The sequence below is a fragment of the Prunus mume genome, linkage group LG3 (assembly GCF_029339155.1).
Source record: "Prunus mume cultivar Tortuosa linkage group LG3, ASM2933915v1, whole genome shotgun sequence".
Taxonomy (NCBI): Eukaryota; Viridiplantae; Streptophyta; class Magnoliopsida; order Rosales; family Rosaceae; genus Prunus; species Prunus mume.
This window is the reverse complement of record NC_142700.1, coordinates 20,193,448-20,209,450: the sequence shown is the minus strand read 5'-3', so window position 1 is coordinate 20,209,450 and position 16,003 is coordinate 20,193,448. Positions and strand designations below refer to the sequence as shown.

General features: G+C 37.2%; 1 pseudogene; it reads left to right on the top strand.

Annotated features, from left to right (window-relative positions):
• Positions 1-12,587: 12,587 nt before the first annotated feature.
• Positions 12,588-13,925, top strand: LOC103326726 (cytochrome P450 94A1 pseudogene; annotated as a pseudogene).
• The last annotated feature ends 2,078 nt before the right edge of the window (positions 13,926-16,003 follow it).

Genomic DNA, 16,003 nt, shown 5'->3' with positions numbered 1-16,003 from the left:
TTACATACATAATAGGAAGGCGCAACTAATAAACCATGGTGTCTGAAATGAAGCCCCAGGTCTATGATATAAATATACTTCGAAATTTCAGAAACTGCTTTCGGCCATCTTTTACTTGACTGAATTAGAGTCTTAATTGTAGTACCCGAGTTTCATTTTTGACTCTTCAGTTCAGTTTTTAGTTTCTTTAGTCCATTTGGTCGCATGTCGCACTTTTAATTCGTAAATTTTAGGGATGCATCAGCAATTTCACCTCACAAAAATTTAAAAACTAAGAAAAAATTGGCAACGTTCCATGGATGGCGGGACACTGCTATGGGTGCGGTGGTATTGAGGAGAAAGATGAGGTGCACTGAGAAGAAATGTGGGGCCATGGCAGTAGGGGTGGACACGGTCCGGATTGAATTGGTTTCACTTCAAAATTGCTCTTGAACCAATTACAATATAATGATTCGGATTTGGGGGGCATCTTCAACCTTGTAAAATCAAAGCCTAGCATATGGAAACTCTATGACTGGGGGCTAGATTGGAATTTGTACTTAAGGGACGTATTTAAATCCTAGGAGAAGATTTGACGCTTGTGAAAAAAATCGAGTAAGACAATTTGTGAAATTTGTGTTCTCTTTTGTTTGATGGGTTTAGCTCCGACATTGTTTGGGCTATAATTGTCCTGCTATTTTATGGGCCAATATTTCTAAAATAAATAAAGAGAGGAAAATTCAAATTGGGCTTTGTCAATAGGTAAATAATGTAAAAAGGGCCCATTTGACTAGATTCTTGGTGATTAAGCTAACTTAAGGATGAAGTCAGTATCATAAATAAATCAGGAAATTTAAGTTCAAACGTAATTTGGTAACTTTTATTTTAGATGAATCTTACACAATGTGGAGATCAAGTCCAGTTGGGAATGAAATTGATGATTGCTAGTGCAAGATGGATAACAAGCTCTATAACTGCTTATGCTCAGAATGTTAGAAAGACACAAATGATCAAATAGACCCAAGTGCTGCTCAAGGCATATTTGTGTTATTCTTTATATTTTAGTCCACTGCTAAGTCTTGTTTTTTTTATAGAAGAAGATTTCATTCATAAACCATAAAAGGCATACAAAGACTGGCACGATAACAGTGGCCTCATTAAAACCTTCCTAGGAAACCACATGGGACAAACATGAGAGTCCGACCCAGGCCAATGTAGACCGCTACAAAAACCAGAAAAAGTAAAACACCTATTAAAACACCAACACTGAGTAGACCCATATGAGAGAACCACAATGCATCCCAATTGTCAAAATAAGCCTTCTATGAGAACTCATAGTCCTTTGAGCATAGCACATCAAGGGTCAGAGAAACAAGAGAGCACACGAAGGAAGAACACGGAGACGATAGGAAAGAGGAATCCTAGAGAAGCACACCAACTTAACTCAGAGCGTGACAAAGAAAATCTCCTTTGGCCAAACATAGTTCTTCTGACAACGCAGAGATGGGAAAATTTGCAAAGGGTCTACACAACAGAGAAACAAAATGACAAACAAAATAGGAGACCGAACGATGGAACCATTAAGAGAGTGCACCACTACATCCCAACAACTACCATCATCGTCGTTGATGCAGCTGTCATTGAAACGAAGACAAAACATCAGCCACCAAGTACTACAACTCTCTCAAAGAGAGACCCAATCTAGCGTTAGTACTGTTGCCACCACCAAGACAAAGACAACACCAGCCACCTAAAACACTGCAAAAACAACCAAACAAAATAAAGACACAAACAGACCTAGATCCAAACAGATCTAGGCTCAAAACCCAAGAGCTAAGTAGATTTAGGATGGGGAAGGGAGGAGAACAAGAAAGGGAGATAGGTGCCAGCAAGAGCCCCCAGGAAAGTGGAAATAAAGGGAGAGAGGATGAGAATGAGGGAAAAAGATGGGAGAAGAAGAAGGGGAGATGAGGATAGGAAAGAAGAATAAGGGTGAAGGAGATGAGGGGCCATGTTTAAGAAGGGTTGGTTGTTGGCAAGGAGAAAGAGGACCATGTTTACGGTTTTTTGTGGAATGTTTGTTATACTGCTAAGTCTTCTTGTTGTACCATTTATTATGGGTGTTGATTTTCTCACTTCTCTTTTGTCCATTTACACTCGTTTTTGTTTTTTTAAATACTTTTTACTATAACATACAAAGGAGTGTAAGTAGACAAAAGAGTGTTGTGTCGGATTCAACTGCACCAAAATCGATTCAATTGCATCCTCAACTTGTGATACTCACAAGTGCACGAGCCATTGGGTAGTATAGCATGTGTAAGTGCGAGGTAGATCCCATGAGGATTGATGATAGATTGATTCAATTTGATTCCCTGCACAAAACATAAATGGAAACAAAGTTTAAAGATTGCGAAGAGTACACTAGGGAACAATCCAATTCTTAGTCTCAAACAATCAAGTTAACAAGTTCAGTTCAAGTAAAAAGATTGATTTTCTCTAATGTATAATTTACCATTGTGTCTGGTCTAAACTTTATATTCTTAATTCCCTAATTAGATCTTTGTTGTAGAACCTAAATTAAGCATTAGAAATCCATTAAGCATAGGAGAACGTTTTAAACAACCGAGCATGTATCTAATCCATGTTGTCGAATGTCCATACATACTCTTCCTATTCATAGTATGAAGCAAATTTTAACGTACAAAGAAAATTTTAAAGTGGAAAAACCCCAAGACAGGATTAAAGAAACCACGGGAACTTTGTTAGGTTGCAGTTAGAATTATTGTTAGTGTGATTGCTTGGTTAATAAATCCCTATTGTTTAGGGAGTATCTGTTTGTTTTGACTTAGTCTATTACCACATAATAGGTTTGTTAAACATGGGCTGTTCTTTCATTCCTAAGTTACTCTTTGTAAGGCTATTTAAACAGCCGTCACTGCTATTATCAATTTATCTGTTTTTCTTCTAAATACTTGCCATCAGAAAAGCTCTTGTTTCCAACAATTGGTATCAGAGCTTCCTTCCAGGGAGCCTAATTTGAAATTAGAAGCAGCAGCAGTCTTCTAGGTGTGAATATGACATCAGAGAATAGTTATGTGCAACCAGCGATTCTTAAGTTTGATGGGCACTACGATCACTGGTCTATGCTCATGGAAAACTTCTTGTGATCAAAGGAGTATTGGGGTTTGGTGGAGAATGGGATCCCTGCAACAACAGGAGAAGCAGATCTCACAGAAGGACAGAGGAAAGCCGTTGAAGATCAGAAGCTGAAGGATCTGAAAGCCAAGAACTATCTGTTTCAAGCAGTTGACCGTTCAATCTTAGAGACAATTCTGAACAAAGACACATCAAAGAATATCTGGGATTCTTTGAAATAGAAGTATCAAGGCACCACACGGGTGAATCGAGCACAGCTACAAGCTCTTCGTAAAGAGTTTGAGATTCTTCACATGAAGGCAGGAGAATCTGTGAATGAATACTTCGCCAGGACTCTCACCATAGCTAACAAAATGAGGCTACATGGTGAAAAATTGGGAGATGTGTTAGTCATTGAAAAGGTTCTGAGGTCAATGACTTCTAAGTTTGATTATGTTGTTTGCTCCATTGAAGAGTCACATGATTTAGACTCTATGTCCATCGACGAGTTACAGAGTAGTCTACTCATGCATGAGCAACATATGAATGATCACGTCACAAAAGAACAAGCATTGAAGGTAACATATGATGAGTCCTCTGGAGGAAGAGGTCATAGACGTGGAAGTTTTAGAGGAAGAGATTAAGGGAGAGGCAGGAGCTTTGACAAATCCACAGTGGAATGTTACCACTGCCATAAACTAGGGCATTTTCAATATGAATGCCCAAGCAAGGAGAAAGAAGCAAATTTTGTAGAGGCTGAATAAGAGATATTGCGATGGCTTATGCAGATGATAAAAAGAAGAACATGGAAGATTTGTGGTATCTTGACTCCGGTTGCAGTAATCATATGTGCAAGAAGAAGGAATGTTTCTCAGATTTGGATGCAAGCTTCAGAGACTCAGTAAAGCTTGGAAACAACTCAAGCATGGCAGTATATGGGAAAGGCAATATAAGGCTGCGAGTGAATGGGATTGATCAAATCATCACTGGAGTGGCCAGAGCTAAAGAATAATTTGCTGAATTAGACAACTTCTACAGAAGGGACTTACAATTGTATTTTGACGTGGAAAGTGCAAGATCTTTCATCCTGAAAGAGGCTTGCTTACAGAGTCCGGAATGTCATCTAACAAGATGTTTGTTCTACTTGCTGAATCTCAGCCAAGATAGCCTACGTGCTTCAATACAGTCACAGAGGACCAAACACATCTTTGGCATTGTAGGTATGGACACTTGAATTTCGAAGGCTTGAAAACCCTCCAGCAGAAGCAGATGGTGAAAGGATTACCCCAACTCAAGACTCCTTCCAAAGTATGTAAAGATTGTTTGGTGGGCAAACAACATTGGGATTCATTCCCAAGAATGAGCACTTAGAGGGCCTCTCAAATACTTCAACTCGTTCATGCTGATATATGTGGGCCAATCACGCCAATCTCAAATAGCAAGAAAAGGTACATGATCAGTTTTATTGATGATTTAGTCGCAAGACATGGATTTATTTTCTGGTAGAAAAATCAGAAGCTTTTAGTACTTTCTAAAGCTATAAAAATCGTGTTGAAAAGGAAACATGTTCAAGTATAAGGGGGCTGCGAACAGATAAAGGTGGTGAATTTACATCACAAGAGTTCAACAATTTTTGCAATGACAGTGGGATATGCAAACAATTGACGGCATCATATACTCCACAACAGAATGGAGTTGCAGAGAGGAAAAATAGAACCATAATGAACATGGTTCGAAGCATGCTCTCGGATAAGAAAATTCCCAAAATTTTCTGGCCATAAGCAATTAACTGGATTGTACATGTGTTGAATAGAAGCCCAACTTTTGCTATCAAAAATCAAACTCCTGAAGAAGCCTAGAGTGGAGTTAAACAGACAGTGCATTATTTCAAGGTCTTTGGGTGTGTCTTCCATGTACATGTACCTGATAGCAAAAGAACAAAGTTGGATGATAAAAGCTTAAGGTGTGTCTTGCTTGGTGTCAGTGAGGAGTCTAAAGCATATAGATTGTATGATCCAGTCTCTCAGAAAATACTTGTAAGCAGAGATGTTGTGTTTGAAGAGGACAAAAGTTGGGATTGGGACAAAAGACATGAAGAAGTCATATTAGCTGATTTGGAGTGGGGTAACAATGAAAAATGAGCAACCAGAGTCGCTGAAAATGAAGAAGAAGGTGCTGTGGATTTTAATAATGAAGGTGTTGTTGACTTTAATAATGCCACAGGAGAAGAAATGGGAAATTCTTCTTCAGATGAACCAATTGAAGAAAATCCTCCCAATTTCAATGAAGGGAGAAATAGAAGACCACCAGTCTGGATGGAAGATTATGAAACATGAGAGGGTCTTTTTGAAGAAGATGATGTGGCTCATTTTGTCATACTTGCAGCTGCTGATCCAGTTCATTTTGAAGATGCAGTGAAAAGTGAAAAATGGAGAAAAGCTATAGATTCAGAAATCAAAGCAATAGAAAAGAATGATACATGGGAATTGAAGGAGTTACCTGCTGGAGGAAAGAAGATTGGAGTGAAGTGGGTATATAAAACGAAGCTTAAGGAGAATGGAGAAGTAGACAATTATAAGGCAAGGCTCGTAACAAAAGGATATTCTCAACAACATGGGATAGACTATACAGAGGTGTTTGCACCTGTGGCACGGTTGGATACGATCCGTCTTGTAATAGCACTTGCAGCTCAAAGACAATGGACAATCTACCAGCTGGACGTGAAGTCTACCTTCCTGCATGGGGAATTAAATGAGGAACTGTTTGTTGAGCAGCATCAAGGTTATGTGCGCAAGGGCAATGAACAGAAAGTCTATAGGCTCAAAAAGGCTTTATACAGACTTAAGCAAGCTCCACGAGCTTGGTATAGTCGTATAGAGGCTTATTTCATGAAGGAAGGATTTGAAAGATGTCATTACGAACACACTTTGTTCACAAAGATAGCAAAGGAAGGTAAAATTCTGATTGTGAGTCTTTATGTTGATGATCTCATATTTACTGGCAATGATGAATCTATGTTTGTTGAGTTTAAGAGATCAATGATGCTTGAGTTTGATATGACTGATCTTGGGAAGATGAGTTATTTTATGAGTATATAAGTTATGCAAAGAACTAATGGAATTTTCATTAGCCAAAAGAAAAATGCTTTGGAGGTGCTTGAAAAGTTTAGAATGAATAAAAGCAATCTGGTTCTTAATCCCATTGTCCCAGGTTGCAAACTTTTGAGAGATGAAGATGGAGTAAAAGTAGACAGCACCATCTACAAACAAATTGTGGAAAGCCCCTTGTATTCAACTTCTACTAGACCAAACATGATGTTTGTGGTAAGTCTTATTAGCAGGTATATGAGTAATCCTACTGAGCTTCACATGGAGGCAGCAAAGAGAATTATAAGATATCTAAGAGGAACAACTGATTTTGGGGTGTTCTACAAGAAGATAGGAAAAGGAGAGTTGAATGTTTACACAGATAGTGACTATGTTGGAGACCAAGAAGACAGGAAGAGCACCTCAGGTTACATTTTCTTATTCAGTTCAGGAGTGTGTCCTGGTCATCAAAGAAACAAATGATAGTAACTCTATCTACCATTGAGGCAGAGTTCATTGCTGTTGCTTCTTGTGCATGTCAGGTAGTATGGTTGAGAAGGATGTTTGAGACGCTTGGTGAGAAGCCAGATAGGCCTACAATTGTTCACTGTGATAGCAGCTCAGCAATCAAACTTGCAAAGAATCCAGTGATGCATGGACACAGCAAGCATATTGACGTTCGTTTCCATTTTCTTCGTGATCTTATAAAGGCAGGAACTGTGGAAATGGTGCATTGCAATAGTTACGAACAAATTGCATATGTGATGACAAAACCTCTCAAGTTGGATGCGTTTGTGAGGCTGTGAAGTATGTTAGGTGTTTGTCCAGAACCTTGTGTAAACTGATTGCAAGCTGCATTTAGTTTAAGGGAGGAATTGTTAGGTTGCAATTAGAATTATTGTTAGTGTGTTACTGCTTGGTTAATAAATCCCTATTGTTTAGGGAGTATCTGTTTGTTTTGACTTAGTCTGTTACCACGTAATAGGTTTGTTAAACGTGAGTTGTTCTTTCATTCTTAGGTTACTCTTTGTAAGGCTATTTAAACAGCCGTCATTGCTATTATCAATTTATCTGTTTTTCTTCTAAATACTTGCCATCAGAAAAGCTCTTATTTCCAACAAACTTTGCCAGACAGAAAGTAATCCACTAAGATTAACAAGAAGTACATAAAAGACTCCACTCAACTCAACTTACTTGACTCTTCTATAAGGCTACCGAACTGCCAGCCTCTTGCTACTTCTGCAATCTTGTGAATTGATTCCCACTCGTCTTCTCAAGCGTGGCACAAACTCCCCTCGTTTGTCAATCACCTTGAGGCAAGAACCCACCAAGACTTGTCTTCTTGACACAACATGCAAGGCACAAGTTACTAACTCAAAGATGTATGTCTGAATGAAAATTATAATTCAAGTAGATTCAACTAGGAACAATTTACTTGAATTATATATGTATGCGTGATGAACTCACTCAAGAAAAAGATTTAAACCCGAGGAGTTCATATTATAGAAAATCAACTCTCTCAAGAAACGATGTTTGAAGCACAAAGATACTTGTATGTGAGTTGTATCTTATTACTTCTACAAAAACTAAGTATTTATAAACACAAAACTTGTTTTAAAATCAAACTAGGAAGATGTAAAAAGACCCAATAGGATTAGGAACAAAATTCCTATAAATAAATAAAAAAACATGTGTAGAGCTTCTAGGAAACTTATACCAACCATAGGATTAGGAAGAAAAAATAATTTAAAACTCTCCAAAACAAAAAAAAGGAAATTGAAATTATGCATCTGCCGCTTGAGCTCGACCTTTCCAAAAATGCGAATTTTACCTTGAAACTTTTATACAAGAAACCTAACATCTTGATGAACATGCTACTAAAATTTCATGCAATTCTAAGCACTTAAAGGAACTTTGCTCATCACGTCAAGTTAACTGATGAGCAAATAAAACGTTTAACAACCTATGAATGCATGCATGGTCTCTAGTCAAAGTTACCTTTCCTAATCATGAGTTTAGACAACCTTATGCTTTATAGCTTCAAAACCTCTGTTCCTCTTCATCACCTCCAATCAAATCTTTATCACTTGAACCTTACTCAACATATCCTAAAGATTACATAACATGGTTTTGGGCTAGGAACATATCAACACATAAATCTTGCATTGTACGGTCTTGGGTCATGTCAATGCTCATATATGATTGTTCTGTTGCATACTTTGTGTTTGATAAGTCAGACAATTGTCTTACAAAATGAGTTAATCAAGCTTGAGTCAATTGGAACCTAACTTATAAATTGGGTTGGTGCACAACGTTAATTCAACAGATATATTGTTTACATGAAGTATTTGTTGGATTATATGTCAAATTTTTATTTGTGTGGATTTTAAAGTTGAGTAATTGTGAATTGTTATTTTAGATTATATAGAAATAGCAATATGCATTGATTTTAAAGGAAATAGCAAGTTGATTCTAACTTGACCTCAAGACAGTACAATTCAAGTATTTGAAAGGCTAAGTTTGTGAGTTATAGCTTAGCTAGTACCTAGTGGTATTGTGGTGGTGCCTATTACATGAACTTCTGAAAACAAATATAATTATTTACTCATGTTTATGCCATTCATACTAGATGTTAAGGAAACATTTTCTCCTATATCGTATATTTTCATTTTGCTTCTATTAATATAGGATTTTGAATATTCAATAACGAAAAACATTAATAAGGCTGTACAAGGGCACTAGACTGTTATAATATTATTGTAAATTTAGAACTGATTAAATCTTAAAGACTACAATTTAGCTATATTTGTCAAGTGCCTCTCTTTTTCTTAATCAGAAATTGCATCTATAATCACATGATTTAATTTGGAAAAAATAATAATAATTGTACCATCTCAACTGATCATGTTGTGCACATCTATTAAAGAGATGGCAAATAAGATGCTCAGTTTAGATGGTCTTTAACGATATTAGAGAGGAGTAGGTGGATAATTTGTGGGAGAGAGAGTCCAATCTTGGACTACTTTATGCTTTAGTCTAATGAATTTTAGGAGCTAAAATGATTCATATTCAATTAATATTAGAAGCTTTAAGTTTGAACAATTATTGATGAAAACAAAAGTAAATATGAAATTGAACATGCAAGTCACATCAATGCCATCGAAAGAAAATATGACATTAATAGGAAATTGTTTGGACCAAAATTAACACAACCTAATTTCCTCAATCAAATGGGCCAGTTTCATGGTTAGTTAAATTAAAGCCCAACTATTAAAGGCCAAACATCAAATGCTCAAGTCGTAACAAAATTGGATGTGCAAAGCCCAAAGTCCATAGGACAACAATGAGTTTTTAGAGAAACATTGACCCAGTCAAACAGAGGGGACAAAGTTTGAATCGGACAAAGAAGATGTTCAGTTTAGATAGGAAAGAAATAGAAGGATGTTTAATGACGTTAGAGAAGAGTAGGTGGATAATTTGTGGGAGAGAGTCTGATCTTGGGCTACTTTATGGGCTTCAGTATCTCTAGATTTTATGGATCATTTTATTTTTTTTATATACTGTCACATTGAAATTTTGAAGTGTCGTAGAGTATTCTTGTGGTAGTCTGCTTTATGTTGCAAATTTTTTTTTTGGGTCAAAAAGATAAAAGATGATACAAATAGCAGTACAAATTTAATTTAACTCTTAGTATCTACACCAGATATGGCACCTTGGTTTATTACATGACTAATTGGAGTTTGTTGGAGTTCATGGGATAACTCTTATGTGAACCTTCTACTGGTGCAAATGGGTACTAAGCTACTAAGAGCAAGAGGCCCCCCAAGAGATCACTAGCCAATGCCCACATTGTGGTTCTTGAAAATATGCATAAAGGCTTCTCCGAGTTGTTTGTAAGTTGTAGTTGGAATTTGATTTACTAATGACAATTTCAATACCCTCTAATTTTCTCAACTCATTTCTTCTACCATTTATGCATGCCTCCACTCACTCAAATTCATTCTAGTTGTACCCTATGAACCATACATGGCTTTGAAATTAATTCAAATTGTTTCTCGTGAAGGGGACAACCCAACATAGCTCTCTCTAAGACAAGCCTTTGAGCTTCTTGAACCAAAACTAAGACCCTCATTTGCATTAACAATTCCAAAGCCACAAAATTGTTGCCCAACAAAGCGATACTTTATGGGGTTTTATGTGAAAGTCATGTTGGCAAAACACATATTAAGCACTTACATTCCATTGTTACTAATGGGCATGGCTTGTTTGTTAGTTTGTTCATCAAGGTTGTGAATGAATTGTATGTGAAACTTCTTGAACCAGTGAGGTGCCAACTGATTTGGGGTACTAAGGAGTTGATCAATGTTCTAGCAGTCGGCGTTGATGGTATGTTTGTTTGTTTGTTAAGGCAAATTGTTAGTGGGGATTTTAGTGATGGGAATTTGTGGCTGTGTTTTGAGATGGTAAACATATTTTTGCTTCGATGTTATGGCTAAATGGGCTATATCTAATGTCTCAATTCTATTTGATAGCTTGACTGACTTTCTAGAAAAAGCTTACAGAAACAATGGGGATCTTGTCATTCATAATTTAGTAGGAAAGATGATAAACTATTTTGCCATTTCATAGTTATTAAATTATTGTAGTGCAGAAATTACTGAGTTGTGTGGTCCATAGTTACTCAAATTCGATGCAGGAAAACATGTTTCCTTACATAACCATCAAGCATATGACTTTCATTTATGGCAACTTGTTATTAATCTCATTACTAGTCTGTTGCCCATCATGAAATTTAGAGGGAATATACTGTTATTCATTTTTCTCATGTTATGATGTTTGAAACAGATGAGTTATACTAGTGATAGGATGTATTTTCAATAAGCACAATAAGATTTTGTATTTTCTTGTGATTTTTGCAAGAGGAGCTCTAGTATGCCAAAAACCATATCTGTCATAGATGGAAAGCTCCTTGTGAGGATGGTGGCAATTGTTCATGTTTTTGTTTCATTTTATGTCGTTTAGTTCATAATTTCGTGTTGACTCAATTATGAAGCTCATTTCATTGCTAAATTCCACTTAAAGAAGAAAAGGTGAGAGAAAGAAAAAAAAACATAGATAAGTTTTGTACTGAATTTTTCTTGTGAGACTTATGAATAAGAATTTTTATACATTACTGTTCTTTTTGCATATCCTGCATGATTTCATTTGTGTATATTTAAACCAAGCAGCATTTTAGAAGGATGAAGAATCTAATTTAGTTTATTATAATTATAATTTTTTACTTTTTCTATGAGCTTATCAGAGGTTCTTTGGTTCTCGGATTATCTTATATTGTCTTTTTGATGCTTTGTCAGCCATGTGGTTTGAATTTCAATTGATGAACTTGGGCAATTTTTGGTTTTCTTATTCCACTTGAAAGTGGGATTATTGTCGATGGATGAAGACATGCATTCATCGAAGCATAGTTTCACTTATACAATGATGCTGCAAGCACGAAGAGATCTTGGTAATGGAATTGAATTCTTGTCCTACATACAACTTCAAAGGTGGTTATTCAAGATTTTACTGTATAATCTGGAAAATTCTTCGTTCTCTCCATAATTCTTTTGGACAACTTGTAATTATCTATATCATGCGATGAGAAACAAAGAATAAAAACTGCAAGTTGTATATGGTTTATTATTTTGTAATTGTAAATCTTCTTTTTGGGCAAAGTTATTGCAGTTCTTGTCTTGGGATCTTTGTTCGTATAACAAGAGTTTGGTATAAATCTGATGAATATTTCTCACAAGTTGTCTTTAGAGCCATGATTAGGGCATATTAGGAAGTGATTAAGGGAGGGATGGAATCACTTATGAGGAGAAGCACCTTCCACATGTTGTGCTTCTCCCAGAATTTCTTAAAACTAAGTGATTATATGGAGAGAAATTATCTATAGAAGTTATTATTGGCCTATCTAGAATGATGATTTTTCATAGAAGTTATTATTGGCGTATCTAGAATGACTTTTGAGCCCTTATTGTAGTTGTAGCCATGCAATAAATCACTTTTTCATATAATTTTTTCTTGAATTTTCTACTTATGAAATTGAATTAGAACCAATAAATTAGGGCAGTTTCAAGTAGAAAACTAGCTAGTACAGGAATGGTCTGGACTACTATATAAGCTTTTCTCCCTATCTCTTACTATTAGACCCTCAAATTATCACAAGCTAAATGCTGGACCTTAACACCATCTCTCTTATCTTGGTCACCTTACTCCTTTCCATCTCAGTCTTCATCTTCCTCTTCTCCTCTGTCTCTCACACACACTGAAAAATACCATGTCCATAGTCATACCCCATAATCGAAACCTACCCGCTTCCTTCGCAACTGCCACCGATTCCATATCTGGGTTGCTGATATGCTCTCCCAAACCCCATCTTCACCTCTTCAAGTCAAAACCTTGCTCAATCTCTCCCATGACATCTACATTGCCAACCCTTTAAAGGTCGTGCACCTCATTTTACCCAATTTCCCAAACTACGTGAAGGGCTCTTGCTTCTATGATGTTCTTCATGACCTCTTCATCCATGGAATCTTCAGCGTTGATGGGAACCTTTGGACCATCCAATGCAAGATTGCTAGCCATGAATTCAATACCAAATCACTCAAACACTTCATCTCAAACATCGTCAACTCTAAGATCTCGAACCATCTCATTATATACCTCTCCAAAATCTGTGATAAAAATAGAGTTATCGATCTTCAAAATATGTTGCAAAAATTTGGATTTGATAACATATGCAATGTAGCACTTGGCACAAACCCTGCTTGCTTGTATTTAGAAAACATGAACCATACTCGAAGCATGTCAGGATTGAGCTTTGCCAAATGTTTTGATGACACAGTTGATATTCGTTCATCTAGACTTATGTCACCACTGAGCCTTGTGTGGAAGATGAAGAGGTTCTTCAACATTGGTTATGAAAAGCTATTCAAACAAGTAACAGAAGAAATCAACAAGTATGCAACAGAGATCATAGAGTTGAAAAAAGCCAAATCAGATGTGGTCAAAGATGGAGACTTGCTTTCCAGGTTCATGTCTTCAAGTGCAAACATAGAGTTCCACAATGTAGATCACAAGCGGAGGTTTCTGCGAGACATAGTGATCAACTTTATTCTTGCTGGTAGAGACAACACATCCTTAGCTTTAACTTGGTTCTTTTGGTTGATTTCTGGCCATCCTTGATGTGCCTACAAGATACTCGACGAATTTCCTAGGTGAACTTTGAGCTATGATGAGCTGAAGAAGCTTCATTACCTGCATGCAGCTTTATCAGAGTCCATGCAGTTGTTTCCATCTGTGCCTATCAATTTAAGATTAACGGTGGATGATGAAGTTTTGCCAGATGGATGCCTCGTGAGGAAAGGGTGGTTTGCTAATTACTCTGCATATGCAATGGAGTTTAAGCCTGAGAGGTGGTTGGATGATGATGGGGTGTTTCAACCGTCATATCAATTTCGGTTTCCAGTGTTCCATTGTGGGCCTAGTATGTGTTTGGGGAAGGAGATGGCTTATGTGCGATGAAGTCGGTTGTAGCAGCTTGTGATGTATGAGTTTGAGGTTGTGGTTGTTAATGGTGGCGCAACTGCAAAGAAGATGATGAACCCTCCTTACATCTTATCACTTGTGCTTAAGATGAAGGGTAGATTGGCTGTGAGGCTACATAAAAGACAGCGCTAACCCAACAATGCTCATGGATAAAATGTATCAATTAAAACAAAGTTATAGTTATTGTAAATTAAGTATAGATGATGTTGTGAGCCATGAAGACAATTATGCAATAAGTGTCCTAAAGGCATCTCCAATGTTAAACATGCAAATTGAAGATGTAAAGCCACAATTACATGTCATTTGCATATTTGGGATGTAAATGTAGTTTTTGCTATAATAGGGGAGAAGTAAATTTAGATTTTTATATATTAATTTATTTTTGTGTCTTTTGTTAGCTTAATTTTCTTCTTTCCAAACAAATTGACCTTTGTAAGGGACTTTTTCTTCCTGCAGCTATAATGGGTCAATTGTAAGGGCCCTTTGTTTGGGTTCGAAAATTAAGCCCCAAAAATACTTCGAAAGGGCAGCAAAGCCTAAGAAAATATTTTGGTTACCTTCATCAACTAGAATAATGGCTGCTTACAGGTGGTTTTGGCATGCTTACAGATAATCTTTTTAGCTCAGCGAGAATGGCATGTGGCATGGGAGTAAAATCAACATGAGTTTAGCACCTAGACAGAATTTAGGTTTGCTTTATGAGAAAAGGAAGTGTTAAGGTAAGAAATGAGATGTTTTGTGAGGGATTTGGCTAAGGAAAGAGAAAATGAAGAGCCAAGTTCTTCTAGTAGTTTCCAGAAGAACAAAATGGAGAAGAAGATGAGCAGTGCACGAGGTTGCTGGGTTTTTGCAAGTTAGAGAGAAGGCTTGCTCTCTAAATCTGAGTTGCTCTCGTTAGGTAGGAGAAGCCTCAATTTATACCCGCTGGAAACCACTCTTTTTCAAGAAACCCTAATGGCTTCTACCCATTTTGGCTAAGCTTTTTCCTCCTTTCTCCTCTTCTTCTTTGACTTCCCTATCTTGGTAAAAATTGCCTTTGTCTATTTGCACGAATTCAGGAAATTTGGGAGCTCAATGCCCCCTTTCCCGCAGCTATTCAGTGGGAACTTCCATTCTTGGCTATTGTTTTTTCCTCTTTCCTTTCCCCTTCTTTGGCCAAATCTGATGAAGGAAAGGAAGTGAAAATATATGCTGGTCCAAAGGGTGCTTCTGACAGCCTGCAGGCTAGTATTCCTTGGTTCTTTGAGCGTCTCTAGCTTGGAACTTGCTCCCTGCATGTGATGGAACCTCCCAGCAGCTTTGCTCCTGAATCTGCCAACCTTCCTCACGTGGCTTCTATTTTTTCAAAAGGGTTGAGGCTTTTGTGGGTTATTTTTTGGAGTTTTATATGGGCCAAGGTGGTTCCCTAAGCAAATGGGCTTTTTTTGTTAAACATTGGGCTTTTTGGTTGTGTCCATAGGCTATTTTTCTTGGGCTATTGGGCTATTTTTCTCTCTTGTGCTCACCCACATGTTTGGGCCTAAGAAATGAGCTTGAGTCTCGAGGCTCCCAAGCAACCCGAGACTTTCCATTTCTCGGCCCATCAATGGGCCTCATGTTGATTCATTACCATCCATAGCACAACCCACTCAAGCAAGCCTCGGGTGTTTGAGTGGCTTGGGCCCACTTAAGCTTGTAGCGTGGTTGGGTGTGAGATAACGATTTTGTGCTTGGCATGGCATGTCGCTTGGCATGTTTTAATTTATCGTCCTGCGATGTTTAATTTGGGCATGGGCTTGTAGACGGGTATATTTTATCTCAACCCTAGCGAATTTATTTATTTAGCGTGGCACGTGAATTATAATTCACATGTGGTGGGTTTTTATGTACTGATTTACGCTTTTTCTTAATGGTGTCGTTTGGGTGATAATTTATTCGGGCCCAACCATGAATTTTGGCCTCAACATTAGCCCTTAATTATAGGGCCATGAGCATGTCTTTGGAATGGGCGAATAATTAAACCCAACCTAAAAATCAGATTTGTATTTGTAGAAACTCTTCCTCTTCCAGCGTGCAAAATGACGATCGTCATGATTGGTCCCAATGATTATTTTGTAATTTCAACGCCAATTGCCTTCTTCTTTTTATTGTTATTATTTTTTCTTCCTTTTCTTCCCTTTTTTTCTCTTTTCTCGCACCAGACACAAACTTCTTCCCATTTCCTTCCTTTT